We start from the raw sequence: 27,011 nt of genomic DNA, 5'->3' as shown, positions 1-27,011 counted from the left end.
TGATAGGTGAAATGAGCTACTCCATTAGTCGATTGCTAGGGAGCATTTGCAAATAGAGGTGGAAATAAAGACTGCTTAAATGAAAAAAAAAAAACAAAAAAAAACACTTAAACAAAAAAGCAGCAGCTAAAGCCTGCCACTTTGCAAAAAGAACAACCAAATTATGACTTGGGGACTGTTGGGGTTATGTTCCATCTGCCCTAGTTCTACCAACAGCTCTTCTCCGTGCCCTGGGAAGCTGAGGCCTGCAGTGTGCATCAGAGGCTCCTCTGCCTTCTGGCTTCTGTTAGGTTGGGCCAAAAATTGCCACAAAAAGAATAAACTACCTAGGAATACAGCTAACTAAGGAAGTGAAAGATCTCTGCAAGGAGAATACAAATCAAATCAGAGATGACACAAATAAATGGAAAAACATTCCATGCTCATGGATAGGAAGAACCAATATCATTAAAATGGCCACACTGCCCAAAGTAATTTATAGATTCCATGCTACTCCTATTAAACTACCACTGAAATTCTTCACAGAATTAGAAAAAAAAACTATTTTAAAATTCATATGGAACCATCAAAGGGCCCAAATAACCAAGAAAATTCTAAGCGAAAGGAACAAAGCTGAAGGCATCATGCTACCTGACTTCAAACTTTACTACAAGGCTACAGTACCCAAAAAACAGCATAGTACTGGTACAAGAACAGACACATAGACCAATGGAACAGAATACAGAACTCAGAAATAAGACCGCACACCTACAACCATCTGATCTTCTATAAATCTGACAAAAACAAGCAATGTGGAAAGGATTCCCTATTTAATAAATGGTGCTGGGAGAACTGGCTAGCCATATGCGGAAAATTGAAACTGGACCTCTCCCTTACACCATATACAAAAATCAACTCAAGATGGATTAAAGACTTAAATGTAAAACCCAAAACTATAAAAACTCTAGAAGAAAACCTAGGCAATATCATTCAAGACATAGGCAAGGGCAAAGATTTCATGACAAAGATGCCAACAGCATTTGCAACAAAAGCAAAAACAGACAAATATGATTTAATTAAACTAAAGAGCTTCTACACAGCAAAAGAAACTATCATCAGAGTAAACAGACAACCTACAGAATGGGAGAAATATTTGCAATCTACCCATCTGACAAAAGTCTAATATCTGGCATCTACAAGGAACTTAAGTTTATAAGAAAAAAACAATCCCACTAAAAAGGGGGCAGAGGACATGAACAGACACTTCTCAAAAGAAGACATACATGCAGCCAAAAAACATATGAAAAAAAAACTTCAACATCACTGATCATTAGAGAAATGTAAATCAAAACCACAATGACATACCATCTCACACCAGTCAGAATGGCTATTATTAAAAAGTCAAAAAATAGCAGATGCTGGTGAGGTTGCAGAGAAAACAAACGCTTATACACTGTTGGTAGGAGTGTAACCATTAGTTACACTACACAATGGTAGTTCAACCACTGTGAGAGAGGGTGTGGCAATTTCTCAAAGACCTAAAAACAGAGCTACCATTCAACCCAGCAATGCCATTATTAGGCATATACCCAAAGGAATACAAATCTTTCTTTTATAAAGACACATGTATGCATATGTCCACTGCAGCACTATTCACAATAACAAAGACGTGGAATCAACCTACATGCTCATCAATGGTAGACTGGATAACAGAAATGTGGTACATATACACCATGAAATATTATGCAGCCAGAAAAAAGAACAAGATCATGTCCTTTGCAGGAACATGGATGGAACTGGAGGCCATTATCCTTAGCAAATTAACACAGGAAAAGAAAACCAAATACCACATGTTCTCACTTGTAAGTGGGAGCTAAATGATGAGAACACATGGACACACAGAAAGGAACAACACACACTGGGGCCTATCAGAGGATGGAGGGTAAGAGGTGGTAGAGGATCAGGAAAAGTAACTAATAGATACTAGACTTAATACCTGCATGACGAAATAATCTGTACAACAAACACCTATGACACAAGTTTATCTATATAACAAACCTGCACATGTACCCCTGAACTTAAAAGTTAAATTTAAATCATAATAAAATAAAGTAAAATAAAATCCAACAAAATGCACCACTGATTCTAACTTGAATAAGGAAATGGAACAGTTTAGTTCAAGATGGACTTTTAGAGGAATATGTTTTTATTTAACCTGTGGTGCTGTTATCTTTGAATGCTGCATTAGAGCTCTCTGATATTGGGTAATAGGCATCAGTCATTGGAATACAGGTCTTTAGAGCAGCAAACATTAAGTGAGTTTTACGGTTATTAGAGGAAGCCTATCAGAGACCATTTGTCCATCGACCATACGGTAATTTTGTCATTTTTTGAAAGACTAGGTCAGGGACTTCAGTAGCCCACCACTCTATTTCTTCTTTATAGGAACTTGACACCATCATAATGTGTCTGGCCTCAGAGGCCCAAGTAGAAATCACCAAATCTCAAGAAACCTTTCATAAAGATCTTACTCTGCATGTAGGCTTTCGTCAGGAAATGCCATTGCCTGTAGGCCCTTGTACGCCACATCTACTTTCTTCATTGGCAATGAAATTGTGAAAGGGCTATGTGAACCTTGGCTGCATCTGTTCTTAGCCTGCCTTGTGGGTGAATGCCCCTGTACACATGTCTGTTACTGTACTTGGAAAGTGACACCTTGGCTATACTTATGAATCTCCTTTCCCAGTGAGAATTCCAGTTCTTTGGGGGAATGTGTCTTTTACCTTTAACAACATGAAATATCCTTAACATAAGTTTTAGCACATAGAACAATAAAATATTTATGGAAAGAAAGAAGAAAAAGAGGAAGGGAAGGAAGAAACAATTACAGAATTATAAGTAATAACAAGGATCACCATTTATTGAACCCTTACAATACAATAGGAATTACCCTAATTATTTTACAAGTATTTCGTCATTAAAATCTCACAGAAATTCAAGGTACTATTATCTCTCTTTTATAGTGGAGAAAAGAGTGCTCAATTGAGTTAAACAACATTTCCCAACTCACAGAAAACAGAAGTGGTAGAATCCACATCTGAAGTCAGTTTTGACTAACTCCAAATCCTGTGTTCTTATCCACCAATCCCAGAAAACACCAAAACTCAGAGGATTTTAGCATCTTACCTAATCCCACAATTATTTAGGGGGAGAGCAGTTAAAAACTTCTGGTTATAGCAGTTAGAAACTCTTTGATGGTAAGTGATAGAAATCATATCAAGCCCTGTTAAACCAAAATTTCCCTCTTTAAGTGTTTCACAGATCACAAGAAGACTGTGTCCTGGGCCTCAGGAACCATCAGAAACTCTAGAGTGGAACCAGTGTTAAGAATGTCATTGCTCAATTCCCACCTATGAATGAGAATATGTACATATGTAACTAACCTGCACATTGCGCACATGTACCCTAAAACCTAAAGTATATAATAATAATAAATAAAAATAAATTAAAAAAAAGAATGTCATTGCAACATACATCTCATGTCTCAGTTTCTCTGCACATCTGCTTCATTCCTCCTTGCAGATGAGCATCCTCTTCTTCTCAGTTAAATGAAGGAAAAACAGCTGTCTCAGCAGCCCCTGAGCATCTATGACTCAGACATACTCACACAAAGAGCTTTAGTTCAGTGTCAGTCCAGATTTCTGTGGAAAAGCATTTGATTGGCCTAAACCAGTCTAGAAATTCATCCTGGTTCAAATACTACAGGCAGAGAGGTGAGGTCATGATCTACCAAGAGGGCAGACAGGGACTCAGCTTGTCCCATGATCATGTGGATTGAGTGGACCAAACTCAACCAGTGGGTTCCAGATAAGGAAGAAAAACTGTAAGATGTTTTTCTCTAAAATTATCTACTGTGCTCGCTGTTAAAACTTCTTACCACCCTTTATTGCTTTCCAACTCTGTAGCAAAGGATAATTAAACTGAATTTATAACTTTTACTCTATCAACAAATTTTATCTTAAGGAGTTTTGTGTACAATGAAGAAAAACTGGTTAATTTTTATCATTCTATATAGAAATTTTGAAAATGTATTGTTTTAGAAAGTTTTTCAAAATCATGAAGTGCAAAATTCAAATTCAAAACCCTTTAAAGATGAACAGGCTACTGATACAGCCAACGAGTATTATATCTTGTCTGAAATATAAAAATAAAAACAAAATGTTGAATTTGAAAAGCTTAGCTTCCATTAAAATTTGTGAATTATTTCTCAGGTACTTTTCAGAGAGGACCAAAGTATCAAACCTTAAACACAAAAAGTCTCATTCGAATGAAAGACTTAGTTAATGTAATAACCTGGGGTTTCCAGTTAATACATGAATTTGTCTTATATTATATATAATATATAAAATATTAAATAATATATATTATATATGTATATAATATGTTATATACATAATTACAGTTTTCATACTTCATTTTATATGTGTGTATATTTACTTGAAAATAAAAGAAATACCCACCCCTGTGTATTTTCCCAAGAGTTATGAAAACATTTTTACACAAAAACTGATGCAAAAATATTCATAGCAGCTTTGATCATAATAGCCAAAAATGGAAATAACCCAAATATCTTTCAACTGGTAAATGAATAAACTAATTACAATACATCTGGACAATGGAATACTACTGAGCATTAAAAAGAAGCAAACTACTGGTACAGGTGACAATATGAAGTATCTCAACTGCATGATGCTAAGTGAAGGGTACCAGGAACAAAAGGTTAACAAAACATATGATCCTATTTTAGGACATTGTTCTGACAAAAGCAAAAAAAAAAAAAACAAAAAAATGAGATCAGTGCTTGACAGAGGCTGGAAATAGGGAAAAGACATTTACTATAAAGCGACATGAAAGAACTTTTGGGAAATGTTTTATATTATTATTATGGTGGTGGGTATATAACTGTACACATTTATCAAAACTCATCAAACTACACATGAAAATGTTAAATTCTACAGTATCTAAATTATACCTCAATAAACTGGACTTTTTAACAAATAGAAACAATAGATACTCATGGTAGATAAAGAATCCAGCACGAGTGTGCTGCTTTTTAAACTCACAAAAAACGGTTTTACTTGTATATTTTAAAATGGAATTGTATCCTTATGTCTCCTACTTATTATTTTAATTAAAAATAATGTCTTTTGATGGATTGGCCAATGAAGTTATATTAATCATCCCATTCATAATCTATGTAACAGAGGAAAGCATTGCAGTTTTGACCTTTCTTTATGAAAAGCCAACCTGCATATGGTCCCCAGATACACAAGCCCAGGAAATATCTAAGGAAATCCTGGAAAGCTCTGCTTTCATCTGATATTTAGATATCTAATTTATCATAGCACTTTTTGCAAACTAAATGCATTGACATATAACTGATGTGAAGTTACTGAGATTTTGTAAAACTGAAAGAATCAATTCAACCACTGATTAAGTCATTTTGGTCTTTCCTTTATAGAGCATTTCTTCATTTGCAATTTTCAAAGGGACAAAATTTGAAGATACTCCAGGAGATGAGTTTAAAACTTGACCCGGACTTGTGGAAAGAGCAAAGTGAAGGCAAGTGAAGGCAAAGAACAAAGTAAAGGGATCCAAAGATGGAAAAGAGGAATTTTTAGAAAAAACTCCAATTTAGGAGGTGAGAATTCTATTCCACAGATAAAGCAGACGCATGAGTGTTAAGAGTTTATCCAAGACCTTCCTTGATACCTTAGATTCTGGAGTCCAGGAGTGGTTGTTAAAATGGAGAGCTGCCTGGGTAACGCAATTTGGGGAAGCACACATCTGCAGTTGCATGACCCCCGGGACCAAGGCTTCCCAACAGAAGTGCATAGTACATGTGGCATTGGAGGAAAGAGAAGCTGGCATTTACTGGACTCTAGGTATTTTGTTATGGCTACCGTCTTCCTCATTGTAAGGAGACTATTCAGTGAAGGGACTCCCAAACCAGAAATGAACATCAGACCTCCTGGCCCTAGCTTCATTGGGTCCATCTCTGTACCAATCTTCCCAAGGGAAACAGGTTGGCAGATGAAGGCAGAAGCAGAAGGAAAGAATGGGACGCTTGTAGCACACACATCTTAATTGTGTTTGTTCTCTCTTTAAAATAGATTTTTATGGTTCTGATTAGTACATACAAGTTTTAAAAAATTATTTTATTGGCAAAGGACAAAGAATTTCTCAAGTAATGTGCAAGAGTACAGATGGTTTGAAATTCAATCTAACAGCAGAACACCACACTAAACTAAAGCAGCTCTTGAGACAAGCCTCTCCCTCTTTCTTTCTCCTGGGAAATATTTTCTCAATAGCTATCCTTCCTTTGCTCTGTTCCATTTCATTCCATTCCATTTCTCTTCACAGACAATTGGTATTCTCTAGATGCTCATGGGTTATCCTCCACCTGAACTTGAACAAAGTCTTTTTCCTTTGTAATCAGTACCATACAATGATTAAGAGGAGAGCCTCTGAAATCACATAGACCTAGGCTTGAATCCTGGCCCCACTAGCTAATGCATAGCCAAGTAACTAAATAACTTACTTTCTGTGGGCCTGCAAATTAAGAGCAATGCCTAGGCCATAGAGCTGTTATGGAGATGTAAAAGATAGCCTGTTTAACATGCCTATTGAGGCAGCAGAGGCTGTGGGTGAATTAGTTTCCTGAAGGAGGGTCATGGCTTGTGGGTAGTGATCAACATCCTAGAAATAAAGCATTTAAAAATACAGCTTTTCACAATATTGAATCAATGTTCAATATCAGAAATGACCATGGTAAATGCTTGTTACTGGTATTCATGAGTTTGGCTGGTGGTATGTATGCATCTATGTTTTACTTAAGCCTAATTACTTTGAGAATTTCTGTTGTACTTTGATTAAGATCATCAATACAATGATAAAAACTATTTCAGGGGCAAATCTAGAAATACAAAATAAAATAATTTTCATGAAACTCTCTGCATAGCAATCAGTCTCTGATATGGCAGTGAATGGGGTGTACCTGAAGCCTGCCTGCTGTGGCCTGTATTGAGAACATATTCCTGAAGATAAATTAGCTTCACACTGCAGCAGACATGCCAAATACATCCATAAAATCCTCCTAGAAAGGGATATGGGAGCTCAAATTCATATGAAAGCATTTGTGCAGAGAGGTCTGTGAGGGTGATAAGTATGTTATTTACAGACAAATTTCATGAAGTTCACTGAGTAATTAGGACGATAGCTACTCTGGCCTCTAGTCCACCTCTGACTCAGCTCAAACAATTTACCCATTCAGATCAATTTTCCACCATTCTTCTGACCAAGCACAACTCTGTCTATTCTAGGGCAAAAATTTTCTGCCAAATTATTTCCTGGTTTTATGCAATGATCTATTTATTCTTAGTTTATATAATATGAAAATTATTGGGAGATAACTTTTGTAACACAATGGTTAAAGGCAGAAAGGCACTAGGGTAAGGGTCCATACATTTATTCAGCCTTTCAACAAATATTTTCCAAGAACCTAATTATACTAGATCTTGTTTCAAGCACTTGAAATCCATCAGTCAACAAGATAGAAATAAATCCTACCTTAACAGAGCTTACCTTCTATGTTACTACAAAATAAGATCAATAAGTAAAATATTTTGTATAATGGAGAATGGTAACAACAGGAGTAAAAAATTGAGCAGCCAAGAAGAAAACACCTCTGTTACTTTTAAGGTAGAAATATAGATATAACATTAGTAAACTCCCCAGAGGCCTATAGCCTTGGGTTGAATAGAAGTCAAGAGGCCTCAAACCAGCCAAATGCATTTGTGAGGGAATGAATTCTGCTGAAGGACAGAGGAGGTCTTAGGTCAGGGCATAAAATGTGTACAAGTTTTAAAAGGAATAGATCTCGCAAACTGGTAATCAGGGGAGGAGGACGTGTCAGGCAAGTACTGACAATAAGGATGGACAGAAGGGCCAGCAAAGCTGAAGACATTCTAGAGAAGCAGGGATCATCAGGAACCAGGTCCCTATACAAAGTCAGAGTAATGAGACGGAGCCCAGGCAAAGAGCTTGAGGAGCCGCTTTTGAAAATCTCAGCTAAATTAGCCTCAATTCTAAATCAACTTTAACCCTCAATGAGGAACTTTGGAAAACATCTTTTTACGGCAGAAGTCAGCTCATCTTGTCCGAGGCCTGCAGGTAAAAGGAAAGGAGGGGTGGCTATAATAGTAATGTCAAGGGTACTATTTAGAGCACTTCACAAACCGTAGTACAGTGTTGTGTCCAGGCAGAGTGGATAAAGGCTCTAATACTGGAGCGAGTCCTAGAAGATTGTGTCCGGCATTCTTTCCTAGTTGCTGGATGGATTATCTGGTGATGGTGGTGGGAGCGGTGGTTATTGTCTAGAGCAACAACAAAGAAGGGCTAGGAGCTCAGGGAAGTGGCTGTTAATCAACTTGTACTCCAACACTTTGACAAATTCATATAGTTTGTTCATCTGTCAAGCACTTGAAATACAGGATCCTAGAAGGACAGCTTGGATGACAAGAAGTACCTGTGCCCATTAATAACGTTTTTGCTCCGGTGAGGAGCACAGTACATTTATCGGAATACAAAGGACCAGCCTAGCAACTTTCAGGCTGTGCCGATGGCACTCTCCTTATTCTCTCCAAGCCCTGGCTCTGCAGGAGTGAAATGGGGTTGAAGACACCTACATCTTAAGGGTGTGATGAGGATCAAATGAAACAGGACAACGTTTAGCATCATGGTTACCATGTAGGAGTTGTGCAGTAATCGCTGGAATATAATAGTATACTACAGAATATAATGGTACATTAAGCAATATCTCATTCAGTTTCCTCATTCTACAAATGAGAGTCTTTAGGTGCAGGGATGTTTGCAATTTCCAGTGGTTGCCCAATAGTTTAGTCACAAATTCAAAAGAGGAAAGCAGGTGTCCTGTCTCTCAGTGGAGTGTGCTTAATTCTACATTATACTATGTCGCTTTTATCCTTTTACAAATAATTTGCCATATTTTTGCTCCTGCGGTGCATTAATAACTTATGCATTCATGTTTACAACTTTTTGCTGTAGAATATATAGTAGTGAAGAGGGAAAAAGTAAACATAAAATGAGATTTTATGCACAAAGGATAAGACCTATAAGGATGTGCTTAATGAAGGGACTTGGTGTATGAGATGGAAAATTTCAATTAGAATAGCACACTCTTAAATACAGGCCATAACTCGTTCTTTCAAGAATGTTCAGTCGGAATGGTGTTGTTTTCTATTTGTTGTCCTACCAAATATTTCCCCGTTATTTTCTGACAACTTGAGTCTCCAAAACCTCAGTTAAAGGAAATATTTTGACAGAACACAGATGATCTTCCCTTGGAATTGCTGCCGCTAAGTCTTCTGTGAATCTGCATTCCTCTATCTGGCAGCTCCAAGATGACATTTGTAAATAGCAACTTTAAGTAAATAGCCACAGCATGAAGAGTCCTTCCACCAGATTAGTACCATTCCTGACTGCTGGGGATGGCAAACTCTTATTTAAAGAAAACTCTCAAGTATGTCACGCTACTCCCTACTTTTCATTTACTTATCCCAAGGCAATGAAAGGGTTTGTGTGTGGAGAAATCAAAGAAGAACACTCATCGGGCCTGGATTGTAGCCACCCCCACTGCCTGCCTTCTCCTCAGTTATAGATCTATAAATAAGCAGCCTCACTGACAGAAGTTAAAATATAGTACTATGGTTCACGTGTGTGTGTGTGTGCGTGTGTGGCCGGGCACAGTGGTTCATGCCTGTAATTCCAGCATTTTAGGAGGCCAAGGTGGGCAGATCATTTGAGCCCAGGGGTTCAAGACCAGCCTGGGCAATACGGCAAAACCCTGTCTCTACAAAAAAATAAAAATAAATATATATATAGATACACACACACACACATATATAGTGTGTGTGTGTGTGTGTGTGTGTGTGACTTTTTTCAAAATGCGCAAACTCTTAATAGTTACTAAGGCAGAAGAACATGTTCTACCTCCCAGGAAGCAGAAAAATTAGTCACAATCTGTCAGAAATCAACTGTTTGCCAAGGAACTCTTCCAGAAGCGCTAACCTTTGTTTAATAATATTATTGATTTTCTAAACTGTTAAATATGGTTTATAATGGTGATAACTTACATGATACCACTCATTACTTCAGTTAATACCTAGTTTGTTAGAACATTAACTTTAGCCACAGGCAATTAACTGACAAACTGATTGTGCATGTGTGTGTGTGTGTGTGTGTGTGTGTGTGTGTGTTTGAGTGAAAGAGAGAGAGAGACATATTGAGAGATAAGCAAGTGAACAGTAAAGTATTTTCAAATGGCATGAGAGAGCTCTGCAGTGCAGCCCAGACTCTTCTTGTCCTTCCCTTTTCTTTCTAGAAGAAAAAGGACAGTTCTACATAAGTATGAAGTCCCTCTAAACTTGCTGAGCTAATTCACAATGAGCCATTGGAAAGCATGGGCATAAATAATTAAACATTACTACTGATAAAAAGGTGTGTGTGTGTGTGTGTGTATACAGGTGGAGAACTTGGGAATAGGATAAAGAAAAGGGTTATAAACTATGTAAAAGCATTGTGTTTCCCCATCATTGGTACAAAGTAAGATTCATGCTTATTCCTTTACAGGGAAGTGATATGCCAGCTTGGGCATTGGAGTCCATCAGACATAGTTTTGAGCCCCACAGATTCCAGTTATGTGGCCTGTGCAACATGGCAAAACCCCATCGCTACAAAAAAAAGTGTGTGTGTGTGTGTGTGTGTGTGTGCGTATGTGTGTCTTTGCCTTAGCCTCCTCATACCTTACAGGTTGTTACCTTTTAATACAAATAAACTATAATTATTTTATTTTTTTATTTCAGGTAATTCCATTTTAAGGTCTTTGCATTACTCTCCATAGAAGTTATTTAAAAACTGCTGCCAGAATGATTTCTATTCCTTTGGGTATATACTCAGTAACGGGATTGCTGCATCAAATGCTATTTCTGGTTCTAGATTTTTGAGGAATCACTGCACCGTCTTCCACAATGGTTGAACTAATTTGCATTTCCACCAACAGTGGAATATAAATCATTCTATTACAAAGATACACACACACATATGTTCTTTGCAGCACTATTCACAATAGCAAAGACATGGAATCAACCCGAATGCCCATCAATGATAGACTGAATAAAGAAAATGTGGTACATATACACCATGGAACACTATGCAGCCATAAAAAGGAATGAGATCATTTCTTTTGTACAGACATGAATGGAGCTGGAAACTATTATCCTGAGGAAACTATTGCAGGAACAGAAAACCAAACACCGCATTTTCTCTCTTATAAGTGGGAGCTGAACAATGAGAACATATGGGCACAGGGAGGGGAATAACACACACTGGAGCCCATCGGGGGATGGGGTTGGGGGAGGGAGAGCATTAGGAAAAGTAGCTAATGCACGCTGGGCTTAATACCTAGGTGATGGGTTGATAGGTGCAGCAAACCACCATGGCACATGTTTACCTATGTAACAAACCTGCACGTCCTGCACATGTACCCCGGAACTTAAAAATAAAAATAAAAACTGCTGCTGGAGAGTTTTCTTTTAGTTTCTGTATGTGTTTTGTTGTGCTATTCTTATGTAGAGGAGGGATTTACTTCCAATTCAATTATAAGCTGTTGAGGGCAGGCAACATCACATCCTATATTTCTTTTTATCTGTCACCTAGCATGGTGTATTTTACAGAGCAGACACTCAAGCAAGTCATGGTAATTTTGTTGGTTAAAATGCTTTGTCACCTGCAAACTTGATCTTTGGGCCATTGCCTCTACCCTACTCCTCCTCCAAGTATGGCCCTGTTCATCATTTTTACCACATCATACGGAATTAGTAAAGTGTAAAGTTAGTGATTGATAGTTGGTGTTTATGCATTATATTCTACCTCACTCTAGAAAGTAATTACCAATATGTTAAATTCTGAAACAAAAGATCCACTTGTGTTGGTGTCAGCTATTGAACTAGAGTCAATCCATTTCCAACGAAGTTTCCAAAAAAGGCAGAGATAAACTATTATCTATTAAGTCAAGTCTGGGAGACAGAATCTATGGTGATGTAACAAATGAAAATATGAGGATCTAGTAGAATTCATAAGAGAACACTATTTGAGCTCATCAAGATTATAAATCACTTTGGGGAAGATATAAATGTATGTTTCTATTGTGTATGTTATTTATTGGAATGCACTGATTTTCCACGTATATACCTATCTTAAAATCTGTCTCTTCTTTAATCCTATCAAAAGCCTGTTTCTAGAAAGCATTTAACTCTTTAAGCCACTGTAACACTTCAATTGCACTCTTTCAAAGATATATATTACAGGCTCCCTAATATGATGGGTTTTGATTTGTTTGTTGTATATTCCGCATAAAGTTCTTGCAATCTAGGAGTTGTACTTAATTTATCTAACGTCTAACTCAATGGCTTTTGCATAAATTTCACCATCACTGGCTTATGCCCAGAGAGTGTGATAGGAAGGGAAGTTTAAACCAGCTTAAATACAGTGATAAAATTCAATAACTAAACAAATGTAATAAGATTTTAGATCTGGTTATTTGCAATACAAGCAGATAAAATCATGTATTAGAGCAGCTGTTCTTAAGCATTTAATTATAAATCAGAATTACCAGAGGAGCCTTTTAAAAAATTGACTGATAGAGATATATGTGCTCATCAAATCATTTGCCAATGGAAAGCTTGAGATGGGAAGTAACAGGGTAGATACATTCTGACTCCGTTTTTTTCCTTCTTTAGACCACTAAGTCATTTGCTTATTCATGGTCAACTTCAATAACCTCCTACAATATAAGTTCTAAATCAGGTTTTATCCTTGTATTGTCAACATTTAGAAGAATAGTTTCTCAAAAAAATTGAAAGTGAATAAATACAAAAAAATTCAATAAGAAATTAAAAAGTAAAGTGAAACAAAGGTAATGTATATGTATATATAATACTTATCATTGGGTAGGCAAGTGGTAGATACTATGTCAATGTTAATACATGTCTTGGTAGATCTTGCAGTTCTTTTGTAATTTTATCTCTATTTCAATTCGATATATATTTCTCCTCCCCTACTCTCTCTCATCACCTACACTCTCATTTTCTTTCTTTCCCTTATGAAAGCCTTTATGGTTTTATATCTAACTTGAGAACAAAATCGCATACAATATCTACATTAATTTTCTTCTTTTTCTGATTAAAAGTCATTAGCCATTTGTATTTTTTGGAAAATGTACAAATATAAATTTTACAAAGAAAATAAATATCACATAGAAACCTACCACATGGATATAGAAATAGAAATGCTACTAAACAAAAAATCAAATGAAAATCCTCGTGCTAAAAAGTACAATATTTCACTAATCATTAGAGAAATACAAATCAAAACTGCAATAAGATACCATTTCACACCAGTCAGAATAACTATTATTAAAAATGCAGAAAATAAAAGATGCTAGTGAGGACACGGAGAAAAGGGAACACTTATACACTGCTGGTGGGAATGTAAATTAGTTCAGCCACCATGGAAAGCAATTTGGAGATTTCTCAAAGAACATAAAACAGAACTACCATTTGACCGAGCAATCCCATTACTGAGTATATATCCAAACAAATATAAACTGTTCTATCAAAAAGACACACGCACTCGTATTTTCATTGCTGCATTATGCACAATAACAAAGACATAGTCAACCTATATGCCCATCATAGGTAGATTGAATAAAGAAAATGTGGTACATATACACCATGGAATACCATGAAGACATTAAAAAGAATAAAATCATGCCCTTTGCAGGAACATTGATGTAGCTGGAGGCCATTATCCTCAGCAAACTAATGCAGGAACAGAAAACCAAATACCATATTCTCACTTATAAGTTGGAGCTAAACGTTGAGTACGCATGCACACAAAGAGAAGAACAACAGAAACCATGGCCTACTTGAGGGTTGAGGATGGGAGGAGGATGAGGATTGAAAAACTACCTACCGTGCACTCTGTTTACTACCTGGATGTTGAAATCATTTGTACACCAAACCCCAGTGATACGCAATTTACTCATATAACAAACCTGCATGTGTACTCCCGAACCTAAAATAAAGGCTGATGGAGAGAAAAAAATAGAAAGAATGAAGAAGGTCTAGCATTTGGAAACACAACAGGCTAACTATAGTCAATAATAGTTTAATTGTACATATTAAAACAACTAAAAGAGTATAATTGTATTGTATGTAACACAAAGGATAAATGCTTGAGGTGATGGATAACCCATTTACCCTGATGTGATTACTATACATTGTATGCCTGTATCAAAATATCCCAAAAACCCCATAAATATGTACACCTATGTATCCACAAAAATTAAAAATATTTTTTTAAGTTGAAAAGAAAAATAATACAACATCTAGGATCAAAAAGTTATTGATTGTGACTTGCACTTCTGAACAGGATCCAGTAAAATGTACCAGATTTACTTTCCCACCTGAAAACAAAACAATCATATTAGATATATGAAATGCTGTTTTTAAAAGAAAAATGTACAATGAAGGACAGTTATTCATGAAAGATGGAAAACAAGTAAGATGAACCCTATCTATGTTTGCCCCACTTTACTGCTTACAGAGTTCTCAACCCATGGTTGATGGAGAACGAACCCAGAGGAAGCCCAACAGACTCACCGAGTTGAGGAGACGGAGCTGAGGGTTCAGAGTCAAGGAAGGAAAGCATATCTTGTATAGCTTCCTCAAATCAGAAGGGATAATCAGATGTCATGTTATATTTGATTGTATTCTCAACTTAGTATATTTTCATGAAATAATACTGTCTAGCCTATCGACACTCATTTAACAACCTTTCTTCCCCTAAGGCTCTATTTCAGTAAACATGTATATGCTTGAAGAACATGTATGTGCCTGAAGAAGGTGCCTTGATATATTTGTTTTCATTTTTTTTTAAGTTAGAAAACTGGTATTTGGAAGAGGGAAGACTTCCGGAATTGTGGAATGAGGAGATTGGCAAACCTTCTACCCAAAACACAATGATACAACTAGATAAAATTGTCAAAACATTCATTTCAGTATTGTTTGAAAATTGACTAAAGCATGCAACAATCCGGAAAGCATTTGTTTATGCTTGAAAAACTGCTGAACTTGGGGTTTCAGGTAGGAAGAATGTCAGTCTACTGCATTTTACCCTATAGTTGCTCTCTTCTTTCCCCTCCTTACTCCTTCCCCATCAAGCTCATTCTGGGTGGTAGTTCTACTAGGATGGAGCAAGTCATCACAATCAGGAATTTCACTGCCAGTGGAGTCTAGCTTGATTTGGTAATACATGTTCAGGGGCCTTGTCTCAAACAGTGGTGATATTGGTGGCAAGCAATCAGGGAAGGCCAACATCACAACTGCCTGTGGTTGAGACACTGAATGGAACAACTTACTATTCAACTCAACAGTTTTACTCATAGGTATCTACCCCACAAGAAATGAAAACATTTGTCCACACATAGACTTGAATGAAAATGTTCCTAGCGATATTGTACATGATAGTCAAAAACTAAAAACAATCTAAATGTCCATTGATTGAAGAATGAATAAACAAAATGTAGTATATATAGATAATTATTCAGCAATAAAAAGGGAGGAACTACAGGTACATGCTACGACATAGATGAATCTATCGCAGAGACCTGAATGAGATTGGAGACTATTATTCTAAGTGAAGTAACTCAGAACGGAAAACGAAACATTGTATGTTCTCACTCATAACATACGATGAAGTAAGCTATGAGAATGCAAAGGCATAAGAATGACACAGTGGACTTTGGGGACTCAGGGGAAAAGGGTGGGAAGGGGGTGAGGGATAAAAGACTACAAATTGGGTGCAGTGTATACTGCTCCAGTGATGGGTGAACCAAAATCTCACAAATCACCACTAAAGAACTTAATCATATAACCAAACACTACCTGTTCCCCAATAACCAATGGAAATAAAAAAATCAAAAAATAAATAAATAAAAACTCAAAAAAATTCTAAAATGCTAAGTGAAAGAAGACAGACAAACATGACCACATATTGTATGATTTCATATATGTGAAATGGCCAGAAAAGGAAATACATAGGAAAAAAAAAGAACAGATTAGTTGTTACCCCTGGTTGGGGGCGGGTCTGAGGAGTGAAGGTAAATAAGAAAGTGGAATGTTTTTGAATTGTGATGATGGTTAAATAGCTCTCTAATTTACTAAAAATCATCAAATCATATGCTTGGGATTGATGAATTTTATGGTATGTAAATATACCTCAGTAAAACTTAAAAATTGGTATATGATAGTTAAAATTATTATTAAGAATACTAACACTAACAGAATAATCATTAACTCTATTATAATAATTTAACAAAGTATGAAGCATCTTGGAATAGTGCTGTAAAATTCTAAGTAAGTTTTGTCAAGGATATCTCTTACTGCTTCATAACATACAAAAGTAGAAAATTGTAAGAGCCTCATTATTATCCTTGGTATATCTTAAGAAATTTTCCCATTCAGAAATAGTCTTGTCCATCATGATAATAATAATTTCAGATAGTTATAAGAAAATCTGAAGTTACAATATGCATTACAATAAACTATTGTACAAACAAGAAAAAAACAGAATTTGCTCCATATGCCAGCTATTGAAAGAAAGAACAATAATTGCTAATAATTAATTCTGGCATTAGCTTGGCACTAGATAATACAATGAACAAAAGAGTGATACCATCTCAGATAGTATCCACCAAGGTCTTCTCAGATTAACATAATTGTCAGTTGTTAAACTAATTGAGAAATCTGAGACCATTGTCCTTATATCTTTTATAGAGTTTCTTTCCTAGAGATTGAACAGAAGTTCAGTTTCACATTTAGACAGAACAGCAACTTGATGAAATAGTCACTTTGTGCTGAAAAAAATTTTCCTAAAAAGTAGAAGATAAAATTATAGCTAATATGCTTTCTTTGTCTTTAGATTTAAAATATTTGAAAGGCCATTTCTACCTATGAAAACCATATATGCATATATTTAAGTAAATATTAGCTAATACTTAAGGGGATGTGGGAAAATTGATAATCCTGCATATTGCTGTTAACATTGTCAAAAGGAAAACAACTTCTCAGTATGTATCTTGAAATGGAAAAATCTTCTTGCCCCTGGCTACTAGTCATCCTCTTTCAGAGTCTGTCCAAATCTCCTGCGACTTCGGTACTGCTTCAATAGGTGCAATCTTGTTGGGTTACAGGGTATATATGGATGTAAGAGAAAACAATTTGGCTCAGAGAATATTAAATATTTGTGAGTTTCAGAGTGCCTGCCTGCATCATAATAAAATAATTGACAAAGATTAATGTAGGTGAAACCTCTTCTGCTCTCTGACATATTTTCCATAAATGCTCTTCCAATTCAGCTTCATCACTTTGTCAATCCATATCCCACGTGAACTCATAGGGATATTACCAGAAGAACTGGGCAGAATGAGCCCAGAATTGTGACCCTCAAGGCTAATGTAAAAATGGTTGTCAATCCATTTCCCATTTGGTAAGTTTTTTATCTTTTTGTGGCTTCTGGCACCTTGTGACCCACAGTCCCTGCCAATGAGCATGGTCAGAGTCCTCGTTTGGATCCCCAAGCTTCTGATATCTTTGTACCAAGGATGTCATTTAGGTAACCAGATGATAAATGCAATTCCTACTGTAGACTCAGAAAGAGGTCACAAAGGCTGAGAAGAGAACAACAGTTGCCTGGTAACCACACTCTCTAAACCAAGGGGCTGGTTCATCTATGCAGGATTTGCAAAGATGGTGACATGAACAGATCAACCCTTTTAAGCTTATATAAGAGGTTGAGATTAAAAAGTTAAGATAACTAATTTCATTTTTGTTGTTTCTTACTTCCATTTTATAGTTCTTTTTGAAGCATAATATTCAAAATACAAATGCACATATTATAAGCAACAATTCAATACATTTTATGAACTAAAATTACCCATGACATGAGCACCAGATCAGAAAATAGAATATTGCTAGCACCACATATTCCTCACTCAAGTTTTTTCTAGCTAGTCACCGCACTATTATTTACTGGTAATGTAGCATAGAGTAACTTGGCCTGTGTTAAGACTTTTATATAAATGATGTCACATAGTGTGTACTCTTTTGTGCCTGGCTTCATCTTGTATTTTTTATACATTGGCATGTGCAGTTGTAGAATGATCATTCTTAATACCATATTTCATTTCATTGTGTGACTATACCACCATTTTATTATTTATTCTTTTGTTAATGGGTAATTGGGCAGTTTTCAGTTTGGGGCAATTATTAATAGGGTTTTTAATAATACACTTTTGTTGATCATACGTGCTCGTGTGCCTAAAAAGTGGAATGACTAAGTCACAGAGAATGGATATGTTAAGCTTTAGTACATAATGCCAAAGTATTTTCCAAAGTGATTATATTGATTTATACTCCCACCAGAAATATATAGGGGTTTCAGTTTCTCCACATCCTCACTAACACTTGGTATTTTCTTTTTCATTTTAGCCACTTTACTGGTTATGTAGTGAGTGTGTAGTGGAGAGATGATTTATTTCAAGAAAGATTTATGTGTGCTGTACTTCACCTCACCTCAATTCATGAGAGGAGCTTCAGGATCCCTAAGGAGAGTTTCAAATATGTTTCCAAGGGTGTGAAGAACAAGAGGACAGATATGTGACTTATACCCATGAATTCTAAAGGCAGGATCTGTGGCTGGTGCTGCCCCTTATTGATGGTGGAGTAGAGAGGGCTGCCCTGGGATCCAGCTCCTTTTCCAACAAAGGTGGGGCACAGGTGAAGGTTTTCTGGGTACCAAATATGACCTTGAGAAAGGGGTACAGTCTGGAGTTTTCTTAGGATTTACTCCAGCACAGATGACTGATTGGGGAAACAGGAATACCAACTGAATGATCAACAGCTAAAAACCCAGGGGGCAAGGATGAAGGTGTATATAGACAGCTAGACACAAGGCATTCCCCTCACCAAAGGGTTGAAATGGGAGATCCTCAATAGGAAAATTGCTAAGTACTCCATTAATGTATGCCATGGTGAGAGAGAGGCTTCATGGAAAAATACTATCACCAGTGTTTTCTAACACCAGGTTCCAACTAAGCCAGTCATTTACCCAGTCATATAGTGATTAGCAAACAACTAAGACAGAAATCCAGTTCACATCCTTTTCCTGCTGTAGGCTTCCAGTACTCAAGCAGATCTGAGTTTGGGAGGAGAAAAGTTTAACACTGAATAATGCTGGCATTTGAAATAACACTGAGTTGGAGTAGTCATTATGAAATGAAATCGAATTTGTTAATGCTTGGAAGATATTAAAATATTTTTATTGGTTAAGAGAGACTGGAAAAACTAGGGAGCATGTCCAGAATTTTAGCCAGGAACAGAGAACAATTGTTACACAGTAAGAATTAAAAGAATAAGGAAGAATTTCATACAATACAGGTGACTGAGTTAGTGTTTACAAAAACAAGACACTCAAGCAACCTCAATCTTGATTTCTCCTATGATATTCAGTCTGGCATAGATACAGTTTATAGACAAGCAATAAACAGCAAGATTTCTGAAGTATGCATGAAAATTGCTGCAATGCTTTTCAATGGACAGTGATAACAGCAAGCCTGTGCCTTAATCTGCTTGTGCTCTGAAGACTGGTTCATTGAACTGTTCTGAGAGCTATCAGTGCAGATATAGTCTTGCAACAGCTGTTACAGCAGCATCTGTGACCAAGATAAAGGCTATTGAAGTTTCTGTGCCACAAGTAAATTTCAGTGAAAGTTAATAGACAGAGTGAGAGCATTCCTCAAACTGCAACAGAATCAGCTATTTCTCCACCACCAAAGTCTTTGTTCTTTAGCCTAGAGTCTTTTCTTTCTTTTTTTTTTTTTTTTCAGTGAGTCTTTTCTTTAACACATCTGGTAAACCAACCTAGGCTTTCAGGAAATGGAGAAACAAAATTACCTAATCCTGTAGTAGAAGTCAAGAGGACATCCTCACCTCATAAAGAGGAATACCTCCTCACCATCGCCCCACCCCCCCACCAAAAAAAAAAAAAAAACCAGAAGAGATAAAACAAGTGAAGATGCTAACAGTCTTGCTTTGAGTGGGCATAATAAAACAAAAATAAAGAAACAACTTGATATAAAGAAAAATACCACTGAACCAGGAACCTAAGAGCTTTTCTGTTGGGCTCTCAGAAAACATCTTGTACAGATCTTTTCAACATTCCTCCTCTCCCAGCAAATCCTATGCCTGTTATTAAGGATTCAATAAAACTGAGATTTAACTAGCCAAAACAATCTCAGGGATCCATAGCTATATAGGCCAACTCAGCCTGTTCTTTTACTAAATCTGTTTGCTGACAAATGCTTTAAGAAAGAATGGAATGTACTAAATTAAACTAAAAATAAATATAGGTTTATTTGGTGTCCTCCCTCACTGGGTTCAATCAGCATGTGGTCAAAGTTCTAATTAGTACGTGGAGCCAGAATTGCTATTATTAATTTGTTAACAACAGTATAAGTGATGTTAGATATTGACAAACTTAGTTACTCTTTCTTAATTTGGACAAAGAAAGTTGACAGCTTTTCTTTTTTCCAACTAACATGTATAAATCCTTCATTGTGTTTTTATCCATCACATGTGGATTTTTTCATGTGACATTGCAATTATTTAAACTCTTGCCCTATCTTTCTTAATTCACTTTTCAAAGATGGAAGATGACCTTTGCATCATTAGGAGATGCATTAATAGGCTTTATTTTCACCATTATTGTATGCTATCTGGTATACAATATTTTTTCTTCCCACATTTTTGTTCTCTGCAGTCACCTTACCTGCCCTCTCTTAACCTAAGAACTAGGGTTATGCAAAACTGCATGTTTTGTGTAGCTATGGAGTCAGACTGTAATCGCCAGACACAGACTTAGTCATTTTGTTTACACAATGTGGGAAAATTCAGTTTATTAAATATTTCACATAACTATATCCAATCTTTGCCAAACTGGAAACTTGGACATTTTCCGCATAGTAATTTTTGGCTCTAAAAATGTACTTTTTATTTTTTAATTGTGTAGTGATTTTTTAATTCTGGTATTCATAACATGAAGATCAGACTGTTGTTTTCACATGATGTGTGTAGTATCTAATCACTGGAGTTTATTTTGTTTTATATTTAAACACATTTTTATTTTACAAGAACTATCTTACAAACAGATGGTGTATTTGCTTACTTAAAAAAAAAACAGTTGTTTTAAAACAACTGGACAGCAGTTGTGGTTCACATCTATAATCCCAGCACTTTGGGAGGAAGAGGAGGGAGGATGGCTTGAGTCCAGGAGTTCGAGACCAGCCTGGGCAACATAGTGAGACCTCATATCTTCAAGAAAAATCAAAAAATTAGCCAGGCATGGTGGTGTGTGCCTGTGGTCCCTGCTATTCAGGAGGCTGAGTTGGGAGGATTGCTTGAGCCCAGGAATTCAAGGCTGCAGTGAGCCATGGTCATGCCACTGCACTGCAGCCTGGGTGACTAAACAAGACCTTGTCTCAAAAAAATAAAAATAAAAACAAATGAAACAACTAACTTGAAAGGAAGAAAGGAGAGAAGGAAGGAAGGAAAGAAGGAAGGAAGGGAGGGAGGGGGAGAGGGAGGGAGGGAAGGCAAAACTCATCAACCTTAAGGGGAGCAAATCAGGAATGGAATAATAAAAATGTTTAGTATTAAAAGAGTTGGGGTTGTGAATATATTTAACCATGCTCAATATTTCGAATTTTTCTGATGCATGTATATAACATTTGTAATTTTAAGAATGTAAAAATAAAAGCTTGGAGCTGTTAACTTGGAACAAGCATTAGAGAGTTAGGGGTTTTTTGTCTTTTTTTTTTTTTTTTTTTTTGAGACATGGTCTCTCTCTGTCACCCAGGTTGGAGTACAGTGGCATGATCTACAGATAGAGACAGAGACAGATAGAGATAGAGATAGAGATAGAAATAGAGATAGAGATATCCATATCTATATCTATGTATGTATAATAATTATATATATATGGTATGTGTATTTCAAAAGCATTTTATTGCCTATGTTATTGTACCTTGTATTTTTTTTTCAGTTGCAGCTGCAAAAAGTTATAGCAGGTATAGAACCTAGCCTTCCCGGAACCTGGAAAATTGTGAAGCAATAAAAAGTAAAAATGACTTTTTATAAATGGTTTCATGCGGTTTTAATGATATCATGAAATATTTTATGGGAGAGATGTCACAGTGTTAGCTAAATTATCAAATAATTCTTAGACAATATTACCAATATCAATGTCTGGAGCTTATTTCTAAGAAGTTATACTTGTAGCCATGGATCAACTTTATGATGCCCTTAAGTTTAACAACCCTAAACTCTTTGTTAGAGACAGGGATTGGGGCCTTTAAATATATATATATATATATAAAAAATATATATTATATATTATGTATATATATTTAAATATAATAATTATGGGACACGTACTCTGCTCCTCGAGATCCCAAAACTCACCAAAACCAAAGAGGAATACAGAATATTGTTAAGCAGAATTCTACTAAAAAATACATCAGCAAAATATGTAGAAGTAAATTCAAATTGCAAGTTAGATAAGTCTATCCTTCAAATCCATTGATCATCTAGCTACAGGAGATTGTCCCCCAAATCCACTGCCCCAAACACTCTGACCGCTTTTTTCCTGAATCCATTTTCTCCTTCAACTTATCAATTGAACCATAGTCTGCCAATGACACTCTTTTCTTTCTCTATTACAGAGAACAATCCAGGGCTCCTTAATATCTACTTGTATAACCACTTATAATCACCTGTTTAAAAATATCAAAACAAAAACCCTGTGGACAGGATATTCTAGGAAGGAGATATATTTATATTTACTTTTTGCAGATCCGTTGACTGAATTTGTTCAGTCCATTTATTTTGAGGAATTTGGGCACTATACTACACTCTAAAGATACTGTATTGACTGAAACAGAAAAAGCCCATGCAATTACACAGTTTACTGTTAAGGGGAAAGAGACTATCAAATTATCACATCAATAAGCACAGCTAGGAGCGATGATGAGTGCTACATAAAGGGAAACTAAATTTGTTTTGTAAAATTGTACAAGGGATCTTAATTTCAATTGAAAATTCAAGGAAGGTCTTTCTGAGAAGTAATCGTGTATAGCGTGTCCTTAAGGATGAGAATAAGTCAGGCATGAAAAGAGCAAACAAGAAGATGCACAAAAGCCCTGAGGTAAGAAAGTTATTTGGGGGTTTGAGGGAATGAAAAAAGGTCAAGAGTGAGTAGCATGGTAGGGGGGCGGTGGTGGGGGGGATGAAATGTGAAGAATTTGTGGAGGAAGGCAAAAGTCAGCTCTCAAAAGGGCTTTATAAAAAGATTTAGTATTTGAGATGTTATTTTAGGTATAATGGGAAGTGCATGAAAAATTTGGGGGAGAAGGCACGATCTAGTTGGCATTTTAAGAAAATTATTCTGCAGTTTATTAAGCATAAATCCACCAATAGCAATTGATGGCACCTATTTTCATAAATGTAGAAGAGCTTATGAAATTGGGGACATATTATACAAATCAGGTGTAAGATAAAAGACTCCTTTTTAGAAAGAGTTAAGTGTCAGGAAACATATTCAATTTGTCCAATGGGAAAGAAATTGCCTAGTAGAAGCATAAGAATTCTAGAATACATTTTCTAGTAGACACTACCTACGTAAACTTGCTCATGTAGATAAAGGTTACAAATGCCTGAAATGCCTTTTCCCATGTAATCATCAAATGGAATATCCTGTTTTAAATATTCCCATATAGCAAAGCAATGTAAGGTCATGCAGATAGAATTTCATGGGACAAAAGTTATTCTAAGTTAAGTAAAAAATTGCAGGTCTAATTTATATTGGCTTTGCAGTCACACACTTCTTTATAGCTGGCTGTGTGACTGTCACAGTGAAGAAGAGACCTCCCTATATTTGAAACTATATCACTTGAAGCACTTATTAATATGTATCATACCCCATTAATTATATAAATCTTATGTTCAGGTGTCACTATAATGGCTGAGTGACAATATACACAGCACTACCAGCACACAGTATGTTCTTGGTACCAACCACTCAGTGAATATGAGTAACTATATAATGGGTTCAATAGGTGCTTTTTCAATCAAATTTATACATTTTAAGAAATAACTGAATTGGTTGCATGCATCTTATAATAAGGAGGAAATGATAGAGGGCCACTGTTTGCTAAAATTAGTTTTATATATAATAGCAAAAATATGCCACATTAACCTTATGCTAATATTCAGAAAATTTTCTGAAGCCCTTGCTTCCCTTTTTTGTACAGTTTTGCATATTCCCAACGGTGGGAAAGTATAAGTTCAAATTTGTCATAGGTTGGTCTGTTCTCTCAGTATATTTTCTTCCTTGCCAAACTGTTATAGTCTTTAAAATTTGAATTATCACTGTGATTCAGAGGAAGTTATGCTACCTTCCAACCAGTCTGAGCTCTTAATAGCTAATTCACACATGATGACATGTGAAATATGCTTTATTTTGTATTTTAGGAAATTGACTGGTATATTGTGCCTTTCTTTTCTGGATGTTGAAAACATAAGTTTGGAATGCTCCCAAACATAAAAGACAAAAACATAAAGCACAATTGGCTGGAACCCTCCCTACAATTTTTCATAACATTCTTCCCTAATCTTTCAGGCGAAAAAAAGCTTCATCTTTTCTTCCTATGAAATACAAAAATTCTGGCCTTGATTATTACCCATTATTATCCACACTCTTAGCCTATTCAGACATTTAATTAATTGAACTTTCCCTACAAATAAATAAAACAAGTCCCAGTTTTGAAAATGATTCATGTCATTTTTAAAATTTGTTTTCAGAGGGACCCACCAAGGAATTCCTATAATCCTAAACCAGTTGTTGGTTTTCTGTAATATATAAAATTTTGTTTTTGCTCTCTGCCATCACAATGATCGACATTATAAACAAGAGGATAACATAGCCCATAGAATCTTCTTTCTTAATGTCCTGAGTAAAATAAAACAGAAGTTGGTGCATCTGAATTTGTTTTCCTTTCTCTCCAGCTTTATTGAGGTATAATTGACACATAAAAGTTGTATATACTTAAGGTATATAATATGATGTTTTAATATACATATATATTGTAAAGTGCTTATCACAATCAAGCTGATTAACATATCCATCACCTCACATAGTTACCGTGTGTGTGTGTGTGTGCGCAAGTGTGTTAAGGACAGTTAAGATCTACTCTCAGCAAATGTCAAGTACACAGTGCATTATCATTAACTATAGTGACCATGCTGTACATTAGATCTCCAGAGCTTATTCATCCCACATAACTGAAAATTTGTACCCTTTGAGTGACCTCACCAAATTTCCCCCTCCATCGCCACCACTACCCCAGTTCCTAGCAATCACCATTGTACTTTGTGCTCCTAAGATTTTTTCTAAGGCTTAATAATATTCCATTACACATACACACACACACACACACACACAAATACACACACATTTTCTCTGTCCTTTCATTCATCTACAGGCACAACAATCTAAGTAGATTGTTTCCATATATTGGGTACTGTGAATAATGCTGCCATGAACATGTAAATACAGATCTCTTCCAGGTAGTGATTTTATTTCCTTTGGATATACACTTAGATATGGACTTGTTGGATCATATGCCTGTTCTTTTTTCAATTTTGTGAGAGATCTCCATACCATTTCCCATAATATACATTCCCACCAACAACATATAAGGATTCCCTTTTCTCCACATCCTTGCCAACCCTCGTTACATTTTGTCTTCTTAATAATAGCCATCCTAACAGGTGTGAGGTGATATTGCATTATGGTTTTGGTTTGCATTTCCCTGATGATTAGTGATGTTGAGCACATTTCGTATACCTTTGGCCATTTGTACGTCTTCTTTGGAGAAATGTCTGTTCAGATCTTGGCCCCTCTGAATTTGATTCTTATTCAACATTTGGCAGGAAGGGGAAGTGAAGAACTGGGGAGGAAACGTGAGAAGTAGTTGACTTAAGAGTTTTGGCTTAAGAGCTGCTCCTCTGTCCAACTCTTTGCCTGCTAGTTTTGGGGCTTTTGGTTGGGCAGAATTGGAGAAGTGGGCCAAATAAAAGACAATAGAAGATGGAAAGATTTTATTTGTATTGGAAACAGAAGAGAGTAAGCCATAAAGACAGGAGGAATTGGACTGTATCTGTGACAATGAGAGAGTATGGGCTGGAGTAGAGTAGGTTATGGAGTTTGGGAGCATTTCAGTAGAGAAAGGTGAAAGACTCCGATTTCACTGCTGTAATGTAATATTGTGACAAAGAGAAAAGAAGAAAGAAAAGTTTAAGTTGTGTTAGTTGTTAAAAATACAAATATGCAAGCCTTTTATTTAGAATCTAAAGTTTAAAAATTAAGTGGTTCTTAATTCGTTTTGGATGATCAGTTATTTTCATCTAATGCAGAACTGAGTTTTAGTCATTTGATACTTCAGCTTTATATGGAGTCAAACATTTAAATGAAGGTTTTCTATTTATTTCACCTCCAGGTGAGGGCAAGAAAGTACAGCTCCAACTTGGGCTTATATTTTATTATCTATATAGATACAGATGAAAATGGGCTTATATTTTACTATCCATATAGATATAGATACAGATAATGAAATAGCAGTCATTTACTGTGCCTTCTATAAGTTGGACATTTTGTATACAATATCTTTAATCATGACAAGGTAATTAATATTGTGCCCATTTTATAGATGGGAGAAC

The sequence above is a fragment of the Pongo abelii genome, chromosome X, assembly GCF_028885655.2.
Source record: "Pongo abelii isolate AG06213 chromosome X, NHGRI_mPonAbe1-v2.0_pri, whole genome shotgun sequence".
Taxonomy (NCBI): Eukaryota; Metazoa; Chordata; class Mammalia; order Primates; family Hominidae; genus Pongo; species Pongo abelii.
The sequence above is the reverse complement of the archived record's forward strand: the minus strand, read 5'-3'. Positions refer to the sequence as shown.